The 23,167-nt window shown below is 50.1% G+C and overlaps 1 protein-coding gene across 1 annotated transcript in view; it reads right to left on the minus strand.

The window, feature by feature from the left end:
* Positions 1 to 23,167, minus strand: part of ZNF638 (zinc finger protein 638) — a 273,992-nt gene that overhangs the window by 122,129 nt on the left and 128,696 nt on the right. The gene's annotated exons all lie outside the window — the stretch shown is intronic.

Here is a 23,167-nt window from a genome sequence, read left to right on the forward strand (position 1 = left end):
TGTATTTCTCTGCTCTCTCCTTTCCTCTACTCATGGTCTCTCTTGTGCCCCCCCTTTCCTCCTGTCTTTCTCTCTCCCGCACACTCTGCTCTCTCCCCTCCTCCACTCACGGTCTCGCTCGTTCCTTCAGGGAGTTGCTGCAGTTTGTGAAGGACAATGATGATGAAGCAAAGAAGATTGCACAAAGGTACGGCGCTCATCCCATGACTGCCCCCTGCAGAATATTTCCCCCGTTGTTTTAGCTGCCCCATATTTGAGTCAGGGTTTGGGTTGCCTTTGGGGTCTTTGAGAAGCAGTGGTGTGACTTTGTCCTCCCTGGGGTCTCTGAGGAGCAGTGGTTGGGCTTGTCCTCCCTGGGGTCTCTATAGAGAAGTGGGTGGCCTTTTCTTCCTGGGGTCTCTGAGGAGCAGTGGGTGGCCTTGTTCCTCCCTGGGGTTTCTGAGGAGCAGTGGGTGGCCTTGTCTTCCCTGGGGTTTCTGAGGAGCAGTGGGTTGCCTTGTTCCTCCCTGGGGTTTCTGAGGAGCAGTGGGTGGCCTTGTTCCTCCCTGGGGTTTCTGAGGAGCAGTGGGTGGCCTTGTCTTCCCTGGGGTTTCTGAGGAGCAGTGGGTTGCCTTGTTCCTCCCTGGGGTTTCTGAGGAGCAGTGGGTGGCCTTGTCTTCCCTGGGGTTTCTGAGGCGCAGTGGGTGGCCTTGTTCCTCCCTGGGGTCTCTGAGGAGCAGTGGCTGGCCTTGTCTTCCCTGGGGTTTCTGAGGAGCAGTGGGTGGCCTTGTTCCTCCCTGGGGTCTCTGAGGAGCAGTGGCTGGCCTTGTCTTCCCTGGGGTTTCTGAGGAGCAGTGGGTGGCCTTGTTCCTCCCTGGGGTCTCTGAGGACCAGTGGGTGGCCTTGTCTTCCCTGGGGTTTCTGAGGAGCAGTGGGTGGCCTTGTTCCTCCCTGGGGTCTCTGAGGAGCAGTGGATGGCCTTGTTCCTCCCTGGGGTCTCTGAGGAGCAATGGGTGGCCTTATTCCTCCCTGGGGTCTCTGAGGAGCAGTGGGTGGCCTTGTTCCTCCCTGTGGTCTCTGAGGAGAAATGGGTGGCCTTGTTCCTCCCTGGGGTCTCTGAGGAGCAGTGGGTGGCCTTGTTCCTCCCTGGGGTCTCTGAGGAGAAATGGGTGGCCTTGTTCCTCCCTGGGGTCTCTGAGGAGCAGTGGGTGGCCTTGTTCCTCCCTGGGGTCTCTGAGGAGCAATGGGTGGCCTTGTTCCTCCCTGGGGTCTCTGAGGAGCAGTGGGTGGCCTTGTTCCTCCCTGGGGTTTCTGAGGAGCAGTGGGTGGCCTTGTTCCTCCCTGGGGTCTCTGAGGAGCAGTGGGTGGCCTTGTCTTCCCTGGGGTTTCTGAGGAGCAGTGGGTGGCCTTGTTCCTCCCTGGGGTCTCTGAGGAGCAGTGGGTGGCCTTGTCTTCCCTGGGGTTTCTGAGGAGCAGTGGGTGGCCTTGTTCCTCCCTGGGGTCTCTGAGGAGCAGTGGGTGGCCTTGTTCCTCCCTGGGGTTTCTGAGGAGCAGTGGGTGGCCTTGTTCCTCCCTGGGGTCTCTGAGGAGCAGTGGGTGGCCTTGTTCCTCCCTGGGGTTTCTGAGGAGCAGTGGGTGGCCTTGTTCCTCCCTGGGGTTTCTGAGGAGCAGTGGGTGGCCTTGTTCCTCCCTGGGGTCTCTGAGGAGCAGTGGGTGGCCTTGTTCCTCCCTGGGGTTTCTGAGGAGCAGTGGGTGGCCTTGTCCTCCCTGGGGTCTCTGAGGAGCAGTGGGTGGCCTTGTCCTCCCTGGGATCCCTGAGGGGCAGTAGGTAAGTCAGTCTTCTGGGTAGCTCCCAAGCTGTGGCCATATCTGATCAGGTGGTTTACTAGAAGGTCCAGCCAGTCCTTTGGTCTCCTCTCCTGCCTCAGTCATCTGACTCTTCATTGGGTGGGGTCAGTATATACAACTTCTGTCCATCTTGTCCCCCCCCCCCCATCCTCTGCTCTTCTCACCATTTGACAATCTTTTGTCTGCAGGGGCGAGCAGTTCATCGCTGAGCACCTACGGAGAGAGGACATCTCCCAGTACTGGCACTCTCTCCTCACACAGCAGTCCCAGCTTCTCACATACAAGGTCCGCCAGCGGAAGGGGTACTGGGAGGTGACCATGGACCCGACCATTAGGAACTCTGACCTTTCACCCCTGAAATGAGATGGACAGATCCTAATAGGAGAAATTTATGACCCCTCCACCCCCAAATATTGCGTCCCCCACATCCAATCCTGCTTTACGAGAGGAGCCCAGCTGGAGAATTCAATCATTTTATCATGTACAGAGGAAGGGGGTCTCCCCTGGTATGCTGGACTCTGGAAATGATTGGATGAACTGCAAGTTTTTCCTATTGGCTCAGTGCTTTATCTATGTCCATAGAGCTTCTTCAGAATCTCACTTCCTCAACAAAGCCTGTAGGTGGGGCTCTACTACATCAGAACATCTCATTTATATGCTACATCAGAACTCTGACACCAGATGGCGCTAGTGTACATAATTTATCTATCATATTTGATCTCTGCCACTAGAGGGCACTGGTGTACATCATTCTTTTGCTAGGGGGCGCTCATCCACACATCAATCTCCCAGTTCAGTTTTTGTACAATAAAAGCTTTCTAAGATATTTGTGGTATTCGTTGTGTGTAAAGACTATGGGGCAGGACCGGTTATCTCCTATAGGGGGCACCCTGCTCACACTGAGCTCCCAACCTCCAGAAGCAGGGCCTGGTTATCTCCTATAGGGGGCGGCCTGCTCACCCTGAGCTCCACCCTCCAGTAGCAGGGCCTGGTTCTCTCTTGTAGGGTGCACCCTGCTCAGGGAAGGGGAGGGCAGGTGCAAGGGAAGAGAGCCACCAATAGATACAAAAACTAAGAATGTTGGAGAAGCCTCCATTCAGGGGCAGTAGGTGAGGAGGAGGAGCCACAATGATGGTGGTGGGCGGAGCCTGATGATTATGATATATATATATATATATATATATATATACATATATGTATGTATGTGTGTGTGTGTATATATATAAAACACACACACACACACACACACACACACACATATATATGTATATATTTTTTCCTTTCTATATATATATAAATAATATGTGTGATCAGGAAAACTATATATATATATATATATATATATATGTATGTATGTATATATAGAAAGGAAAAAATATATACATGTACATGTGTGTGTGTGTGTGTATTATATATATATATATATATATATATTAATCTAAATGGCAGGAATAAATATAAATAATTTATAAATATAACTATATATAAATGATCAGGAGAGCTATATATATATATATATATATATATATATATAATATGTATATATATATATATATATATATATATATATATATATATATATATATATATGTATATATATATATATATATATATTAGTAATATAAATGGAATAATAAAAAATAAAATATATATATTTATTTATATTTGATCAGGAGCACAGCCCTCCATTGATATAACTGACTGAGAGGAGTGGCAGCTCTCTTGTGACGTGCCTACATGACGGCGGGGGACATAGGCTGCGTTCCAGTGGGGGAACATAGGTTGCGTGGCGACGAGGGACACAGGCTACGTGATGGCGGGGACACAGTCTGGATGAGGGGGGACACAGACTAGATGACAGGGGGGGGACACAGGCTGCGTGATGGCGGGGACACAGGCTGGATGAGGGGGGACACAGACTAGATGACAGGGGGGGACACAGGCTGGATGATGGGGGGACACACCTCTTGCATGCCGAATGGTCAGTGCTTAACCCTGGGGATTTCACAGCCGCCGTAGCATGAAGATGGGGGATCTTTCAGTGGGGGGCAGAATGAGCAGTTAAAGGAGTGGGGGGCCCGTCATGTTACTATAGGTGCAGTCACTGTACGGAACTTGGAAGGGCCACAGCTCGGGCCCTGTATGAGTCCAGGGTCCGAAATTTGGCAGAAAGATAGGGAAGATCTACCTCTGGGGGCCAATACTATCCCTGTGCCAAATTTGGTGCCCCTAGCCCCCAAGGTTAGGTCAGCTTGGTGCAGTATGGCATGCTTGGAGTGGGCGGAACATGTCCGGGGGGGGGGGGGGGTCCAAATTTGTCACGGAGGTAGGGGAGGTTTACCATTACCATCCCAAAAAATGTTGGGGTCATTAGCCCAAAATGTCTTTGTCAAATTTTTATGGGGTCACTTAGGAGCATATGGCCGGCAGTCAATACCACAAAGCGGGGAGGAATGGGTACCATGTTAATCCCTATATGTTCCGCAGGATTTGGTTAAAGTCGATCCCCATGCCAGGCCCTGGAAAGATTAAGCATTGGTCACAAAAAAATATTTGTGTGGCTCCTAGAGGTCCTCTACAATTAGTTTGCCAAGTATGGTCTTCTTAATTCCTGTGGTTTGGGTACCACAGGGCGCTAAATTTGTAGTAGCTTGACCCGCTAACTTTGGCACTGTCGTAGTCTAGACATTTGAGGGACCACAGATCGGGCCGCCAATGAGTCCGGGGGGGCATTATTGGCACAGAGGTTGGGGAAGTCTTACTTTACCAAACATGTTGGAGTCACTAGCCCAAAATTTCCTGGGCAACTATTTCCAGGGCCACTTGAGAGTTTGTGGCCCTCGGGCCGTACCTCAGAGGGGGGAGTGCTGAGTACTATTCAACAGTACCTGCAGAGCGGGTCTCTGCAGTTCCTATTTCCTATATTCTATAGTGGTTAGCCAAATCTACCCCTATGCAGGTCCCTGAAACAATTAAGCATCGGCCCCCGAAAAATGCATGGGGATCCTATAGTATCTCTGAGCCAAGTTTGAGGCCCCTAGCCACCAGGGTTCAGGTACTATGAGGCCGTCAATTTCAGTCAGCCTTGTGCTGTATGGCAATCTTTGAGTGGGCACAGTTTCAGGGCCCCAGCTCGTGCATTGAACAAGTCCAGGGGCCCATATTACGCACAGAGGTAGGGGAGAGCTTCCTTTACCACTCTTAAAATGTTGGAGTAGCTAGCCTGAAGGTTTCTGATCAACTTTTTCAGGGGCCCCTTGGGAGTGTGTGGCCCTCGGGCAGTACAGAGGAGAAGGGACTGCTGGATACCAGATTAATCTCCATATTGTTAGCTATCCAATGGTACCTGCAGAGCAGGGCACCTGCTATGGTACAGTATTCGGGCAAATTCGACTCCCATGCCAGTCCTCAAGAAAATTAGGCATCAGCCCCAAAACAATGTGTGTGTGGCCCCTGGGGGGCCATCTAGTATCCCCAGAGGCGTAACTAGAACCTTCAGGGCCCTGATGCAAGAAACCATGAAGGGCCCCCCAGACCCCTAGCCGGGGCCCTTACCTTCAAGCCCAGGGCTCTTCCCACTAATCCTGGGGCTCTTTACACTTGTTGCATGGCCTTTTATTACGGTCCCGCAGCAGGATTCTTTCACAAGTTCTGCAGTGGGCCCCCTTCCTGCAATCTTGTGGGCCCCCTTCCTGCAATCTTGGGGCCTCCCCACAGTGGTGCAATGTCAGGGTCCGGTCGCAAGTGTGACCTTTGCGATCCTGGAAGTTCACCCACTGGTTTGCTACCGGGCCCCCTGGAGCATGGGGCCCGGTAGCGATTGCAACCCCTGCAACCCCTGTAGTTACGCCCCTGAGTATCCCTGTACCAAGTTTGGTGCCCACAACCCTTGTGGTTCTGGTACCACAGGGCCCTAAATTTATGGTAGATTGGCCCGCTATGTTAATCTATGGCTCGGTTGTGGCTGGGAATTTGGGGGGCCACAGCTCATTCCCTGAAAGAGTCCAGGCCCCCACAGCTTGAGCCCCTGGACATGTTTGGGGCCCAAGCTGTGGCCCCTCAAAATTCCCTACTGCGCCATATATTAACATAGGCTAGGCCTAGCTAGCCTAAACGTAGGGCCCCGCGGTAGCAGAATGATGTTGCCCAGGGGCACCAAACTTGGTACAGGGATACTATAGGACCCCAAGGGACCATGAACATTTTTTGGGGCTAATGCCTAATTTTCATGGGGACCTGCATGGGGGTGGAATTTGCCCGACCACCACAGGACACAGGAAGTGCGGAACCACACTCTGCAGGTACCGTTGAATAGCTCAAGTCAAGGGATTCCTGCAGTATCCAGCACTCCCTGCTGCGCCATACGGCCCAGAGGCCACATACTCTCAAGGGGCTCTAGAAAAAGTTGACCAGAAAATCTTGGGCTACCAACCCCAAAATGTTTGGGTTGGTAAAGGAAGGCCTTCCCTACTTCTGTGCCAAATATGGGCCCCCTGGACTCATTTGGTGTCCAAGCTGTAGCCCCTCAATTTTCCAGACTACGACCCTGCCATAGATCAACATAGCAGACCAAGCTTCTATAAATGTAGGGCCCAAACCACGGGGGTTCAGGGCACCATACTTGGCAAACTTGTACTAGAGGACCTCCAGTAGCCACACAATATTTTTGGTGGCAATGCCTAATTTTTACAGGGACTGGCATGGTGATCGACTTTGGCCAAATACTGCGGACAATAGGTAATGCAAAGCCTCACTTCAAGGGTACTTGCCGACCAGGGCATAGCCCAATGATGGCTACAGCGCGGTCGGCTTATACTGGAAGGGCGTACAGGGATGTCCTCCCAGAATCCTACGGATTGTGGTAAAGGGCTAATGACAGCGGCCCTTTACCACGTGATCGCTCCATCCAATGACGGAGCCATCGCTTGTCAACAAAATGCTGCATGTCTGGTTCAGCTCTCTCCTCGCACGCTGTACACACTCATTGGCACCACCCCTGCCTCATTCATGCCCATCTGTGCCTCATTCATGCCCATCTCTGTCTCATTCATGCCCACCTGTGCCTCATTCATACCCATCTGTGCCTCATTCATGCCCATCCATGCCTCATCAGTGCTCATTTGTGCCTCATCTGTGCCACATCAGTGTGTCCCTCATCATCCAGCCTGTGTCCCTCTGTCATGAAGCCTGTGTCCCCTGTCTTCCAGCCTGTGTCCCTCTGTCATGCAGCCTGTGTCCCCTGTCTTCCAGCCTGTGTCCCCCGCCGTCACGCAGCTTATGTCCCCCGCTGTCACACAGCCTGTGTTCCCCTCCGTCACGCAGCCAGTGTCCCCCGCCGTCATGCAGCCTGTGTCCCCACCGTCACGTAGCCTGTGTCCCCCGCCGTCATGCACCCTGTGTCCCCACCGTCGCGCAGCCTGTGTCCCCCGACGTCATGCAGGCACGTCATGAGAGAGCTGCCACTCCTCTCAGTCATTTATATCAATGGAGGGCTGTGCTCCTGATCAAATATAAATAAATATATCTATATATACCAGAGGTGGGGGACTTGAGTCACATGACTTGACTCAAGTCCGATTCGAGTCACGATTTTCAGGACTTGCGACTTGCTTGATTAAAGCATGAATATGACTTGACTTGACTTTGACTTGCAAACAAGTTACTTGTTTGAGACTCGAAGACTCGACAATGACTCCATGAGTCCAGAGTCAGAGTCAGTGGCGTTGGGAGGGGGGGGGGGGGGGCTGACCAGGGCTATACGCCTAGGGGCGTGTTTCTGACTGTGGGGGGAGTGGCTTGTGGAATGATCACAGAGACGTGTTCCTATATAGAAGGATCACAGGGGCTCTATAATCATTCCAAGGAGAAGAACGGTTAGCTGTGTTTACAACAGCCGACCGTCCTTCTCTCTCGGTGGGGAACGATCGCGGGTGTCAGGCGGCAATCGGAGCCACCCGCCCCGTGCATCGGAGTCGTTGGCGCGCGCTCGCCCCCTATCTGCAGGCGCGCGACCAACGTGTACCTATGGCCGTTTGCGCAGGAGCGGCTGCCTGCCGCAGTATAACTGCGGTGGGCGGTTGGCAACAGGTTAAACAGACCAAGCAGGATAGTATAAATGGGGTTAACAACCACTTTCAAGGAGAGGTTGAGATTCCCGGGGGGGGGGGGGGGGGGGGGGCACCCGGGCACCCATGCGGACGCCCATGTGTCCAGAACTACATTTTGAAGCAAATGTAAACGAGCACTAATACTACACACCCAGCATGTACACCAATTATCTCTATCCCTCTACTAAAGCTCAGGACATGTTAATTGGCCAGAAGTCGATGTCTCATCCCACAATCTCTTCATATTAATTCAGTTTACAGGAGATTATCGCAGTACAAGTGCCACTTGTATTTCATATTGTACTCGCTACGCCTCTGCAGAAAATTTACTGCAATAATTAACAAAGGTCTAAAGTTATAACTCGCTGGAGGACTTTAATTTGATCCACAGATCTTCTTCCAGCTGGTGGGAGTCAAATCCAGGACAGGTGAACATTCCTGGCAAACGGAGGAGCCAAGATCTCGTGGGGGGAAATACTATCTGCATCAATGGAGTCCAGCAAATGTTTCATATCTCATTTAATTCTGGCTAACGGGCAGTCTAGAAAGTAATTGGCATTAAACGACAATAGGGTCCCAGGGGAAACATTTGTGCTGGGGTGTGTTTTCCTGCAGCATATCCAAACCTGAGACCAAAAATGTAATATATTGCAGTCCCTAAATGTGGTGGCTGAATTTGTTGTATTTTTTTCCCCCAGTTTTTTTTTATTTTTCTTTATTTTCACCTAGTAATGCTGCCAGTACCACACACAGGGGTTGATTTACTTGTAGCACTACCCCCGTAGGGGTCGCTGAGTATAGAGTTTGCTGGGTCTCCCTCTGATTATCCTGCAGCCCAGCATCTGGCAAACCAATGAACCCCCCCCCCCCCTTCCCATGACGGACGGAAGGACTGCCGGCCGGCCGGATGGCAGGCAGGCAGGCAGGCAAAACAACACACCATATTCCCAGCCCCCCCCCGAACGGCCGGCCTGTCTCCTTACCTCCTCCTTCCTCCTTCTCCGAACCAGGGAGTGCTGGATGGCTGGGCCGCCATGCTTCTCCTCCAGCCGTGGGTCTTCTCCCTCTTCCTGGCCAGTGGCCAGTAAGATCACTTCTCCTTTTGGCCGATCAGGAAAGGGGGTCTCACAACCCTCTGCCTGATTGGCTGGGAGGAGAATCAGTGTGACAATAGCGAATATTTATTCGCTATTGCCATACAACTGGGTGGACTCAGGGCGCAGTGCTCTGCGCCCCGAGCCCGCCCTTTTTTTGAAGCCTATTAGAGCCTCTGGCTCTAATCACGGGCTTCAATAAAAAAAAAAAAAAAATCCCCTATTGGAATCCATATGTCCAGCGCCCTGCATGTAGATTAGGGGGCCTGATGCATGGATAGGGGAGGCGGCACCCCTGCGTCCCTAATGGACAGGCCGCCACTGCTTCAGCCAGTTACTTGGGTATTTTTACTCAACCAAGTACACACTCATCTGCTTGTTATCCAATGACCAGGCTAGGGGAGATGTTTTTTTGTATTTTATTGGTAGAACTTGGATAGGAGAAGGGATTAGTGGGATACTCCAACTTTAACTATGCCTCGCTTAGTTGAACTGAATAGCAGACCCTCTGTTGAACCATACAGCATTTATATGGAAGAATAAGTCCTTTGCTCACTCTGGCAGCAAACTCAATGAACTCTGATTCTTCGGGACACTGACCAGTATCCCCTTTAGCTGCCACCCGTCCATGACTTCACTAGCTTGAAGGGATGGCCCTCACCAAACAGGCCCCTAGACTTAGGTCTGTACTCACAGTAACCAGTAACAGATCCTTCTAGGTGTCTCCCCCTCTTAGTCAGCTCTGCAGGACATCTGGGTTGCAGCATATATAACTCTGGCCCTCAGGTTGACCACCTGAGGCCACATGGCAGCTTGTCCAGAGGAGGGGCAGCGACCCCCCCCCCACTCTCCAGCCAAAGACCCCATGCGCACTTGGTATAAATACAGTCACCCAACATGCCTTGAGGCACCTTCCTCTGCCAATGGCCAGAGCTGTATCTACATCTATGCTCCCACTTGTCAGGTTTCCTCCCACTGTCCAATATGCCCCTTTCCTATTGGACCAGTGTGAAACAGGCAGACAACATGAGCAGCATCTGATCACACTGAGCAGACCCTATCAATGGATTACTGCTCCCTGTTGGGCAGAGAGTACCTAAATTTGCCTGACAGTTCCCCTGTTAAGCAGAGAAACATCTTTAGTGCTTACCTAGGAGGGTGCTACATACTAAAACTGGATGGTAGCACACCAGCTTCTAACTTCAACCTGTTCAATTAGGCTTAGAGAAAAAAAAAAAACCTGGAAGCTGATTGGTTTCTATGCAGAACTGCACCAGGTTTTGCACTCTCCAGTGTTAGTAAATCAAACCCTGTGATTTTTAGCAGGACTGCGACATTGCGGTGGACAGATCGGACTCCTAACTGACATTTTTGACACTTTTGGGGGGACCGGTGACATTACTACAGTAATCACTGCTAAAAAATATGGACTGTTACTGTAATAATGACACTGGAAGGGAAGGGGAACACCAGGGGTGATCAAAGGGTTACATATGCAAGAGAGGGCAGCACCAATGCAAATTAAGTGATGTGTGTTCCTAGGGGGTGCTTTCTAACGGTGTGGGGGATGGGCTTGCTGCATGAACACAGAGACCTGTGTTCCTAAATAGGAGGATCACAGGATCCCTGTGTTCATTGCTGACAGAACAGCGGTCTGCCGTGTTTACAAGGGCAGACGGCCGCTCTGTCTCCATGGGGAGCGATCGTGGGTGCCCAGCAGACATTGCGTCCACCAGACCCACTGATTGACTCCCCCTGTAGACAATCAGAGCATGCCCATTTCTCTGGCAGCGCGCGCCCCCACTAGCGGTTCTGGGAAACGACGTACAGTTATATAGCGGGACATAGCCGACCTGCCACAGTATATGTACTGCTAGAGGTCGGCAAGTGGTTAGGAGAAAATAGCCTAATGATATTCATTTTTGCCCCATTCAAACTGAACAAATGCATACCGTATTTAAAAATGTTCATTTTTATTTAAAAATAATTTTCAGTCTTTTTAACCACTTGTCGAATGCTCACTGGAGCACTACTGCGGCAAAGTGGCTCGATAACATCTGACGACGTAGTACTACATCGGCAGACATTCCCCCCGTTTTCAGTCACAGCGGGAGTCGGGCCAGGGGAGGAGCAGCGGCGGTCGCCGCTGCTCTTCCCCGATTGTCGGGGAATCGAGTGTGGAAATCCGCCCGCTTGTGTAAACAAAGTGGGCGGATCTCCTAAGTGACCTCCCCCCACACACGTCAGTAAGCACCAGGCATACATTAACCCCTCCCTCTCCAATAAAATTAACCCCTTCCCTGCCAGTGTCATTTTTACAGTAACAGTGCATATTTATAGCACTGATTACTGCAGTAATGTCACTGGTACCCCCAAAAGTGTCAAAAATGTCAGTCAAGGGTCCGATCTGTCCACCGCAATGTCGCAGTCCCGCAAAAAAAATCGCAGATCGCCGCCATTACTCGTTAAAAAAAAAAAACACTAAAAATGACAGAAATCTTTCCCTTAGTTAGTAAACGCAATAACTTTTGCGCAAACCAATCAAAATACGCTTATTGTGATTTTTTTTTACCAAACATAGGTAGCAGAAAACAAATTGGCCAAAAATAAAAAAAAATTTGATTTTTACATTTTTTTGGGGGGAATTTCATATAAAAAAATGTGAAAAATATTGTTATTTTTTCAAAATTTACGCTATTTTTTTGTTTATAGCGCAAAAAGTAAAAATCGCACAGGTGATCAAATACCACCAAAAGAAAGCTCTGTTTGTGGGAAAAAAAGGACGTAAATTTAGTTTGGGTACAGCGTCGCACGACCGCGCAATTGTCAGTCAAAGTTACACAGCGCCGAATCGCAAAAAGTGGCCCAGACGTAAGACAGCAAAATCCTCCGGTTGTAAAGTGGTTAAATCCGCAGCTTTCATTAAAATAATGCCTAGTGATCCTGCAATAAAGGTTCAACAGACACGGTATTCCAATAGAGACTACAAGTGGCTGTTCCAGCACCATTACACAGGCATGGTCAACTGTTGTTACCATCAGGAAACCTGTTCTGAGAAATGCCATGCAGCCATCACTGAAGTGTACTCAGGGAAAACCAAAGCCAGGTATCTAGCATTTTCAGAAGGGGAATTTGGGCAACCTCTCTATTTATCTCATTAGCATTTGCTTTCAATATGAAGAAGGAATATGCAATAGATTAAATATAGGTTTAGCAATTGTTTATATTTGCCTGCTGTTTTCTCTTTCATTGCTTTTTATGGAAATTCTAAAACTATGGAAGGTTTATTGCCCTCGAGGATTGATCTGGCAGCACAGGAACAATCCCTGGACTGTAATACCACTATAGACCAGCAGAGGGAGACATAACACTGCATAGATGCTAAAGGTTTTATGACCAGCTGTTGCACAATTCTCTGACTCCTCTGCACTCTGTGACAATGTAAAGTCATTTCATAATTTACTTTTAATTGAAGTGGCAAAACTCTTATGTAGCACACTGCATGTAGGAGCTGCAGATAACATGGATTCCCCACTCCTGCACAGCCAGGCACACCGAATCTTCACAGGTACAGGGTCAGAGAACAGTCCGTAGCTTTGTTTTTGTTATTTATTAGACCAGTGGTTCTCAACTCCTGTCCTCAAGACCCACTAACAGGCCAGATTTTAAGTATAGCCTTGGGGAGATGCAGACTAGAATACTGCAATCACTGAGCAGCAAATGATATCACCTGGGATGTATTTCAGTTATCTTGCAAACCTGGCCTGTTAGTGGGTCCTGAGGACAGGAGCTGAGAATCACTGTATTAGAGGATTAATAACTTGGATAGGGATAGGAGGGTATAGGATGCCCACTTGACTTCAGCAATCTTCAGGGAAAACATCCTATATACTTCTGTATACAATCTTCTTCACTTTCCTCCTGCACACTCCTACCAGCTTCTTCTGAATCACTCTTGAGGGATCTGACAGACTCCTTATCAGATCATCAACAGCCCATTACAGGCAGGAACTCAAAGTCCCTTAAATGTAGCTCAGATGTAGTGAAACAGCATATAACTTCTCCTCTGCGGTCACTGATCCCAGCACCACCTCTTCAGGCACTGCAAACCCCCTTTCACCAGCCCTCCTGGCTGCCTCTCTACACCAGCCCACCCAACTGACTCTTCACCAGCCCCCCCCGGCTGATTCTCAAGATATCCCTCAGGGAAGGATAGAAGACTTAAGCACACCGCTGTCTCCAAGGGAGACTGACGACATGTGGCAGTTTCCCCCCTTTCTTTGTCCCAAGCAGTGTTGCACTACTCACTCTGTCCTTTCTTGCTCCTGTGCCTCCAGGAGGACCTCCTCCTTTTGTTTTTTTGGCAGGATCCTTTCACCACCCAAGCCCCAGCATAAAGCAGGACACCTCCCACCCCCAAATACTAGGGGGCACCCCCGAGGGCCATCGACAGCCTCCTTAACACTGCATCTCCATCTTCCACCCGACTGCCCCTGCTGGCATGGCCCATGTCTATTTATAGACTTATCTCAGTCCCCTGCTAGCTCACTGCTGAGGATTGGCCGAGGCCCTATAAATATTCAAGGAAGCTCCTTCTAACCCCCACCCTCTAGTTCTAGAAGATTCTCCAACCTTCCAGACCAGGGGGAAGCACCGGAGAGCTGCCAGGATGAATCACGCAGCCCTGAACTCTAATGAACCCTGACCCAATTAAGACTCACCAGTTTAAAATGTGAGTCAGAGTATAATTTGCCTACACTAACTTATAGCACACACTAGAGGGTTCTACACGTATACAGTAGTAGCAGGGCACTACACCTTACAAAGGACTCAGGAGTTTTGGAGAGCATTGGAAGGTGGGAAAAGAAAATGAGCATGCTTAAACTGAAAGAAGAGAGGATTTTAGAGGGGATTTAAGGCTTAACTCTAGCCAGATATGTCAAAAACCCTGGCAGGTAACCCAGGCTCCCCTAGGTCTACCTGGTCTGCCCTAGAGTACCCCCAAGGAATGGTGGCCAGATAACCGTAGTGGCCCCTGGGCTGCTTTCCTGCAAACTGACACCAGATCACCGCCTTCAGGATATTCCCACTAAGCAGTTGCCAAAGCAAGATGGCTATGCTGTAGGGTCAGGATACAAGATAACAGAAGTTCATGTCCAAAGCTGAGGTCGAGGCAGGTGGCAGGCAAGAGAGTATTTGGGCTCCAGGCAGAGGCCAAGGCAGGCGGCAGAGAATAACAGGATTAGCGTCAACAACAAGGGCAGAAAACAGGGCAGGCAATCTGGGTCAGCAACAGAAACAATGGCAATCTGATGTGTGGAGTAGCTGGCAAGACAGAACACCAGCCACTAGACGGGAAGGTATTTAAATATCCTCCAAAGCCTGTGAGCACACCCAGCATCAGGGGCGCACACCAATGCACACTAATGAACCCATGCTAGCACCTGGCATTGGAGCTAGGCTACCACAACCAGGGGAGTGTTCTGCTGCCTGCATCGTTCTGGCACTGATGTCATCAGGCAGATTAAAGCATCATGGGACAAAGAAAGTCTGCACAGGTAAATAACCCCCAGGCAACAGCATTGAGGGATTTTACTACACTGACACCAACCCTGGGGCATTCTTCCCCCTACTGACTCCTGGTCATTTTATCCTCCCGGTGACCAGTAATGTAGAGGGTGCTTGCAGTTGGTTGTTGCACTCTATTCAATATTTGTGCATTACATACATACTCCTGACCTGTGCACTCTATTCACAATATTGAACGTTATATGCTCCTGACCTATTCACTCATGCTATGGGGGCGCCTGAGCCGAGCTGCAGCTTTGTGTGTCCATTTAGACATGGAGCTGCCATTTGGCCCTGCCCCTCTCTTCTGATTGGCTAACTGACTTTGATTGACAGCCCCGGGGGCCCATGGTGCCGCGACTGTGTCTCAGCCAATCAGGAGGGAGAGTCCCGGACGGCCGAAGAACTGGTGGACATTGCTGGACAGTGATGGGGCTCAGATAAGTATTAGGGGGTGCTGGGGAGTGGGGGGGGGGGGGGCTGCTACACCCAGATGGCTTTTTATCTTCATGCATAGAAAAAAGTTCTGACTTTACAACCTTTGCTGAGGTTCTCTAACAAACCTCTGAGGGCTTCACAGAACAGCTGTATTTATATTGAGATTAAATTATACACAATTGGTTCCACTGGATTTTAAGGGTATCAGAGTAAAGGGGGATTAATACAAATGCACACCACACTTTTCAGATGCTTATTTGTAAAATAATTTGAATACCATTTACAATTTTTCTTCCACTTCACATCTATGTGCCACTTTGTGTTGGTCTATCACATAAAATCCCAATAATATACATTTACGTTTTTGGTTGTAACATGACAAAATGTGGAAAATTTCAAGAGGTATGAATACTTTTTCAAGGTACTGTATACATAGTGCTGTATGTTACATACTCCTGACCTATGCACTTTACTGGATACACTATTTTCTACCCCACATATTCCATACCCCTGCACACCATATGCTATTTTGTATGTTACATACTCCTGATCTGTGCACACTATTCACAATGTAGTGCATTACATACTCCTGACTTATTTACTCTATATACTGTGCTGTACCTAACATATTCCTGACCCCTACACCCCACGTGCTATGTTGAACATTATATTTTGGTGGCCCTTGAACCCCATACATTATGGTTTATGTCACAGTCCTGACTCCTGTGTTGAAGGAGTTTGGGCTTGTAATGATGGACAAATGCAACTTGCTTTAAGCTGCAACTATTTTTTTTGTGGGTGTATAGCACCCTCCTAGGTAGGTGCTAGGTTGGTAAAAGCTTAGCAGCTCTATCTGCTTATCAGGGGAGCCTGATTGTTAGTTCTGCCTGTTGCATGTGTCCAGGGTGTGACTTATCTGGGCTGAGGGAGTGTCCCCACTGTATATCCAATGGGAGAGCCTGTTGGACAGTGGAGGAAACCTAGCCAGTGACACACAGGCTTTTGTGGCTGTCCCAGTGGGTTGGCACAACAGTGCTGCATTCTGGGATAGGTCATAAAAGCCGCGGCACACATAACAGGGTGTCTTTGGGCGGGAAGCCAGGTCCCAGGAGGAGGGTGACGGCTGTCTCTCCTCCTGTCAGCAAGGAAAGTGGTCACAGGCGGTCGGTCTAGTGGACCAAATGTGTGATGCTGAGCCAGGAGGTCCAGGATACTGATGAGTGGAGCTGAAGGCAGAGCAACCCAGGGAAAAACAGTGTCCGTGAGTACCGGGAAGCTTGCCAGGGGTCTCCCCAGGAAGGGGACCACTCTTTCACAAAATTTGGCTTTTCATTAAGTTCTGTTCGGTCTATTACCTTTGTGCACCTAAAAAGTCCCCAGTTCTCACATTCCATTTTACATTGCTTTAAGTTGCATTAATCATGCATTTGACATCAGTTTGAGACACTTCTAAGAGCATTCAGAATTCCTTCACAGGGGAATTGACCAACAGTTGACCTTCTTTTTATCTGCAGTTGACCTTGTTCTAAGCTGTATCAACTTGCTGTAAGCTTAGAAGCTGCTCTAAGCTGCTTTTATGTTCCCCCTACCTTAAATAGGAGGGGGAGGGGGGGGGGTGGATGAGTTGACACAACAAAAGCCAGTTGACACAGCCCACAACCTCATAGTAGTCTATCACCCCAGGTATAATCACCACCCTTTCACCTCCCTGAGCAAACTCCTGTGACGGATGGTATGGTAGCCTACCTGGGTGGATTAGGTTGCTGCCCATCCGACTTGACAAAACAAGGTTTAGGTTCAACCACCTTCAGCTCAGACCCAACCTGACTACTGACCTGACTTAGATTCTGAGCACCGGCAGCTCAGTCCTGACCTGACTGACTCCTGACTTGTCCTAGACTCCGAGCACCAGCAGCTCAGACCCGACCTGACTGACTCCTGACCTGACCTAGACTCCGAGCACCGGCAGCTCAGACCCGACCTGACCAAGATTCCGAGCACCGGCAGCTCAGACCCGGCCTGACTGACTCCTGACCTAGACTCCGAGCACCGAAAGCTCAGACCCGACCTGACTGACTCCTGACCTGACCAAGATTCCGAGCACCGGCAGCTCAGACCCCACCTGACTGACTCCTGACCTGACCTAGACTCCGAGCACCGGAAGCTCAGACCCGACCTGACTGACTCCTGACCTGACCAAGATTCCGAGCACCGGCAGCTCAGACCCGACCTGACTGACTCCGGACCTGACCTAGATTCCAAGCACCGGCAGCTCGGACCCGACCTGACCAACTCCTGACCTGACCTGACCTAGACTCCGAGCACCGGCAGCTCAGACCCGACCTGACTGACTCCTGACCTGACCTAGACTCCGAGCACTGGCAGCTCAGACCCGACCTGACTGACTCCTGACCTGACCTAGACTCCGAGCACCGGCAGCTCAGACCCGACCTGACTGACTCCTGACCAAGATTCCGAGCACCGGCAGCTCAGACCGACCTGACTGACTCCGGACCTGACCTAGATTCCAAGCACCGGCAGCTCAGACCCGACCTGACTGACTCCTGACCTGACCTAGACACTGAGCACCGGCAGCTCAGACCCGACCTGACTGACTCCTGACCTGACCTAGACACTGAGCACCAGCAGCTCAGACCCGACCTGACTGACTCCTGACCTAGACTCCGAGAACAGGAAGCTCAGACCCGACCTGACTGACTCCTGACCTGACCAAGATTCTGAGCACCTGCAGCTCAGACCTGACCTGACTGACTCCTGACTTGTCCTAGACTCCGAGCACCAGCAGCTCAGACCCGACCTGACTGACTCCTGACCTGACCTAGACTCCGAGCACCGGCAGCTCAGACCCGACCTGACCAAGATTCCGAGCACCGGCAGCTCAGACCCAGCCTGGTATAATCACCACCTTTTCACCTCCCTGAGCAAACTCCTGTGTCAGATGGTATGGTAGCCTACCTGGGTGGATTAGGTTGCTGCCCATCCGACTTGACAAAACAAGGTTTAGGTTCAACAACCTTCAGCTCAGACCCAACCTGACTACTGACCTGACTTAGATTCTGAGCACCGGCAGCTCAGACCTGACCTGACTGACTCCTGACTTGTCCTAGACTCCGAGCACCAGCAGCTTAGACCCGACCTGACTGACTCCTGACCTGACCTAGACTCCGAGCACCGGCAGCTCAGACCCGACCTGACCAAGATTCCGAGCACCGGCAGCTCAGACCCGGCCTGACTGACTCCTGACCTGACCTAGACTCCGAGCACCAGAAGCTCAGACCCGACCTGACTGACTCCTGACCTGACCAAGATTCCGAGCACCGGCAGCTCAGACCCGACCTGACTGACTCCGGACCTGACCTAGATTCCGAGCACCGGCAGCTCAGACCTGACCTTACTGACTCCGGACCTGACCTAGATTCCGAGCACCGGCAGCTCAGACCTGACCTGACTGACTCCGGACCTGACCAAGATTCCGAGCACCGGCAGCTCAGACCCGGCCTGACTGACTCCTGACCTGACCTAGACTCCGAGCACCAGAAGCTCAGACCCGACCTGACTGACTCCTGACCTGACCAAGATTCCGAGCACCGGCAGCTCAGACCCGACCTGACTGACTCCGGACCTGACCTAGATTCCGAGCACCGGCAGCTCAGACCTGACCTGACTGACTCCGGACCTGACCTAGATTCCAAGCACCGGCAGCTCAGACCCGACCTGACCGACTCCTGACCTGACCTAGACTCCGAGCACCGGCAGCTCAGACCCGACCTGACTGACTCCTGACCTGACCTAGACTCCGAGCACCGGCAGCTCAGACCCGACCTGACTGACTCCTGACCTAGACTCCGAGCACCGAAAGCTCAGACCCGACCTGACTGACTCCTGACCTGACCAAGATTCCGAGCACCGGCAGCTCAGACCCCACCTGACTGACTCCTGACCTGACCTAGACTCCGAGCACCGGAAGCTCAGACCCGACCTGACTGACTCCTGACCTGACCAAGATTCCGAGCACCGGCAGCTCAGACCCGACCTGACTGACTCCGGACCTGACCTAGATTCCAAGCACCGGCAGCTCAGACCCGACCTGACCGACTCCTGACCTGACCTAGACTCTGAGCACCGGCAGCTCAGACCCGACCTGACTGACTCCTGACCTGACCTAGACTCCGAGCACCGGCAGCTCAGACCCGACCTGACTGACTCCTGACCTAGACTCCGAGCACCGGCAGCTCAGACCCGAATTGACAGACTCCTGACCTGACCTAGACTCCGAGCACCGGCAGCTCAGACCCAACCTGACTGACTCCTGACCTGACCAAGATTCCGAGCACCGGCAGCTCAGACCGACCTGACTGACTCCGGACCTGACCTAGATTCCAAGCACCGGCAGCTCAGACCCGACCTGACTGACTCCTGACCTGACCTAGACTCTGAGCACCGGCAGCTCAGACCCGACCTGACTGACTCCTGACCTAGACTCCGAGAACAGGAAGCTCAGACCCGACCTGACTGACTCCTGACCTGACCAAGATTCTGAGCACCTGCAGCTCAGACCTGACCTGACTGACTCCGGACCTGACCTAGACTCTGATCACCGGCAGCTCAGACCCGACCTGACTGACTCCGGACCTGACCTAGACTCCGAGCACCGGCAGCTCAGACCCAACCTGACTGACTCTTGACCTGACCTAGACTCTGAGCACCGGCAGCTCAGACCCGACCTGACTGACTCCAGACCTGACCTAGATTCCTAGCACCGGCAGCTCAGACCCGACCTGACTGACTCCGGACCTGACCTAGACTCTGAGCACCAGCAGCTCAGGTCTGAGCACTGTCACATGAGGGAAGTCAAATGCTCCCCCATATCTGGAAGTCCCATTCCCTTAGAGTAGGGGTCTCCAAACTTTCTAAACAAAGGGCAAGTTTACTGTCCTTCAGACTTTAGGGGGACTGGACTGTGGCCACTGTAAGTAGAAAATGTCCTGGTATCAGTGCAAGTAAGCAATGCCCCATCTTTGGTGTCAGTGAGAGGAATAGTGCCCCCATTGTTGGTGTCATTTAGTGGGAAAAATAACGCCCCATTGTTTGTGTCACTGGGGAGAACTGTGCCCCATCAATGGGGTCATTGAAATAAACTATGCCTCATCATTGGTGTCATCGTGAAGAACTGTGCCCCGTCCTTGGTGTCATTGGGAGGAATTGTGCCCCTTCGTTGGTGTCAGAGAGGTAAAATTGTACCCCAATGTTGGTGTCAGAGGATGAAATATTGCCCATGATAAAAACAAGCAAAGGGCCGCATCCGGCCCCCTCACCACAGTTTTGAAACCACTGCATTAGAGCAATGAATCCAAAATGGCCAAAGGGACGGTCCATCGCAGCCGCCGGCCTGTAAGATTCTGGTACCTCTGGTACCCTTATTTTCCACTTTTCTTTCAAATATGCGTCCCACCTTTCTAGTTAGGTGGTACGCATACACCTTTAAGACGGATGACGTCATCGCCGAGCGCCGCAGAGCGGCTATTTCAACCGCCGGCGTTCTCTCTCACATCGTTCGTTCAACCTGCCGTGTGTCCACATGCTTACAAGCTTACCTTGCTACCGGAACCTCCAGCTATTCCCTTCTACTTGGAAACAGACCGGAACCTCGCTACCGATCCCTGTATTTCGCTACTGGATCACTCCCTTACTACTGGACCCTGCTACTACTAACTTTACTAGTGATAAGTACCCCACAGGGGAATCCTCCATAACCTTACTTACACTATCTACCTCTGCACATAAGGACTGTTACTATCTATGCATACTAATTCTATCATCTGCATAGATTGCTAGCTCTTGAGTCTACTACCATCTATCCTTGCACTGGGTTAGTCTATCCTGTATTTGTCATCTGCTGTCCTTACCACCTGTTACCATACTCGATTACTAACCTATCTGCATTCTACCTAATACCATCTAATACTCTCCTGAACATTTCTATCAAGTGCTTGCCATCTCTGTCACTGTTCACACCTGTCCCTTCAGCACATCATCTTCATACTGTTATATACATCCTATCACTCCAGGAACATCTTATTGAGTGTGTATATCTGTATGTTGAAGCTGACAGGCCCACAGTGATGAGTCTGGAGAGTTGGATCTGGTTATTCAACACATCTCTACATGACTACTGAGTGGAGATTCTGCAGCTGCAAATCCAGCCTACTACAAAAAACGCAGGAGCGTTACAGATTGAACGAACCATAAAAATGGATTCAGCAGAATTACCCACTCAAGTGACACAATTAACACAACAAGTAAATGCATTAATGCTTGCTCTTACTGAAGTAAAAGAAGAAAATCAGACTCTGATACAGCAGGTAACCCGTCTTTCACGGCTTACTGCTGCTCAGCCCCCTGAACCTAAAATAAACCCTCCTCTAGTGTTTACAGGTGTTCGGAAAAAATTTAGTGAATTCAAAAACGCATGTCAATTACTTTTTTTGTTAAAACCTCGTACATACCCTACTGATCAAATTAAAGTCTGTACCGTTATCTCATACTTAACGGGTTACCCACGGGCCTGGGCAGACTCTCTCTTTGAGAAAAATGATCAGCTTCTGAACTCCTATTCTTTATTCCTAGCGGAACTCGCTAGTTTATATGATGACCCCAACAGGCAGAGTACTGCTGATATTCAATTGAGGGCTTTAAAACAAGGAAGGAGACCTGTAGAAGACTTTGTAGCTGAGTTCAAAAGATGGACCCTTGATTCAGGGTGGAATGATACATCTCTGCGAACTCAATTCAGACTCGGCTTGTCAGAAGCTGTTAAAGACGAGCTCGCCCGAGCGGATTTACCTGGCACCTTGGATGCCTTAATACAACTCAGTATCAACATCAACAGGCGACTGCGTGAAAGAAGGGCTGAGAAAATGGGAATGCCATTGTCTAGTCCTTCTCGGATTTCGGCCGTTGACCCTACTCCCATGGAGGTAGGAACCATACGCCCACCTTTATCAACTACTGAACGAGCCAGAAGAAGATCCAGAAACCTCTGCATGTACTGCGCATCCCCGGATCATTTGATAAGCGTCTGTCCCCTTGTCCGCAAAAAAGAGGGTGAGTGTTCACATGTTTTGCTAGGAGGATTAACGACTTCCTTTTCTAACCGCTATCTCTTTGTTCATTTGACATTACAGTGGGACCAGACTAGGATTACCACCAAGGCTATGATCGACACCGGATCTTGTGGAAACTATATTGATACATGTTTTGTTACCTTAAATAAAATACCTATTATTTCAAAACCTAAACCTGTTTCTGTTAGTTTCATTAACGGTATCCCACTATCTTCTGGTCCAATCACCAACCAGACACAAGCACTCCTCGTCACTACTAACGAGTCTCATATGGAGACCACCACTTTTGATATACTATCTTCACCCCATTTTTCTATTATTTTGGGACTCCTCTGGTTACACACACATCAACCAATCATAGATTGGAAAAAACGGACTTTGTCTTTCCCTTCTCACTATTGTGAGATTACGTGTAACCTCCCATCTTATGGAAAGATGCTGTCTGTGGTGTCAGATGAGATTGCACCACTATGCTATCAGGATCTGTCAGAAGTATTCCTTGAAAAAAATGCCCAAATGTTGCCTCCCCATAGGGATTATTATTGCACCATCGATCTACTCCCTAACAGCAAATTGCCTTTCGGTCATGTTTATCCTCTTTCACAGGATGAACTTTCTCATCTCAAGGAATACTTGGATGAGAATTTGACAAAAGGGTTCATCAGACCCTCTACTTCTTCCACAGCTGCAGGACTTTTTTTTGTCCGCAATAAGGATTCAAGTCTTAGGCCTATTATCGATTATAGGCAATTAAATACGATTACAATAAAGGATCGCTATCCTTTACCGCTCATCCCTAAACTCATTGAACAAGTGCGTGGGGCTACCTACTTCTCTAAATTAGACCTGAAAGGGGCATACAACCTAATCCGAATCAGTGACGGAGATGAGTGGAAAACAGCATTCAGAACCAGATACGGATTATTTGAATACCTTGTGATGCCATTCGGGTTGTGTAATGCTCCCGCAGCCTTCCAAAGGTTCATAA

The sequence above is a fragment of the Pelophylax lessonae genome, assembly GCF_965119305.1.
Source record: "Pelophylax lessonae genome assembly, chromosome: 1".
Lineage (NCBI taxonomy): Eukaryota > Metazoa > Chordata > Amphibia > Anura > Ranidae > Pelophylax > Pelophylax lessonae.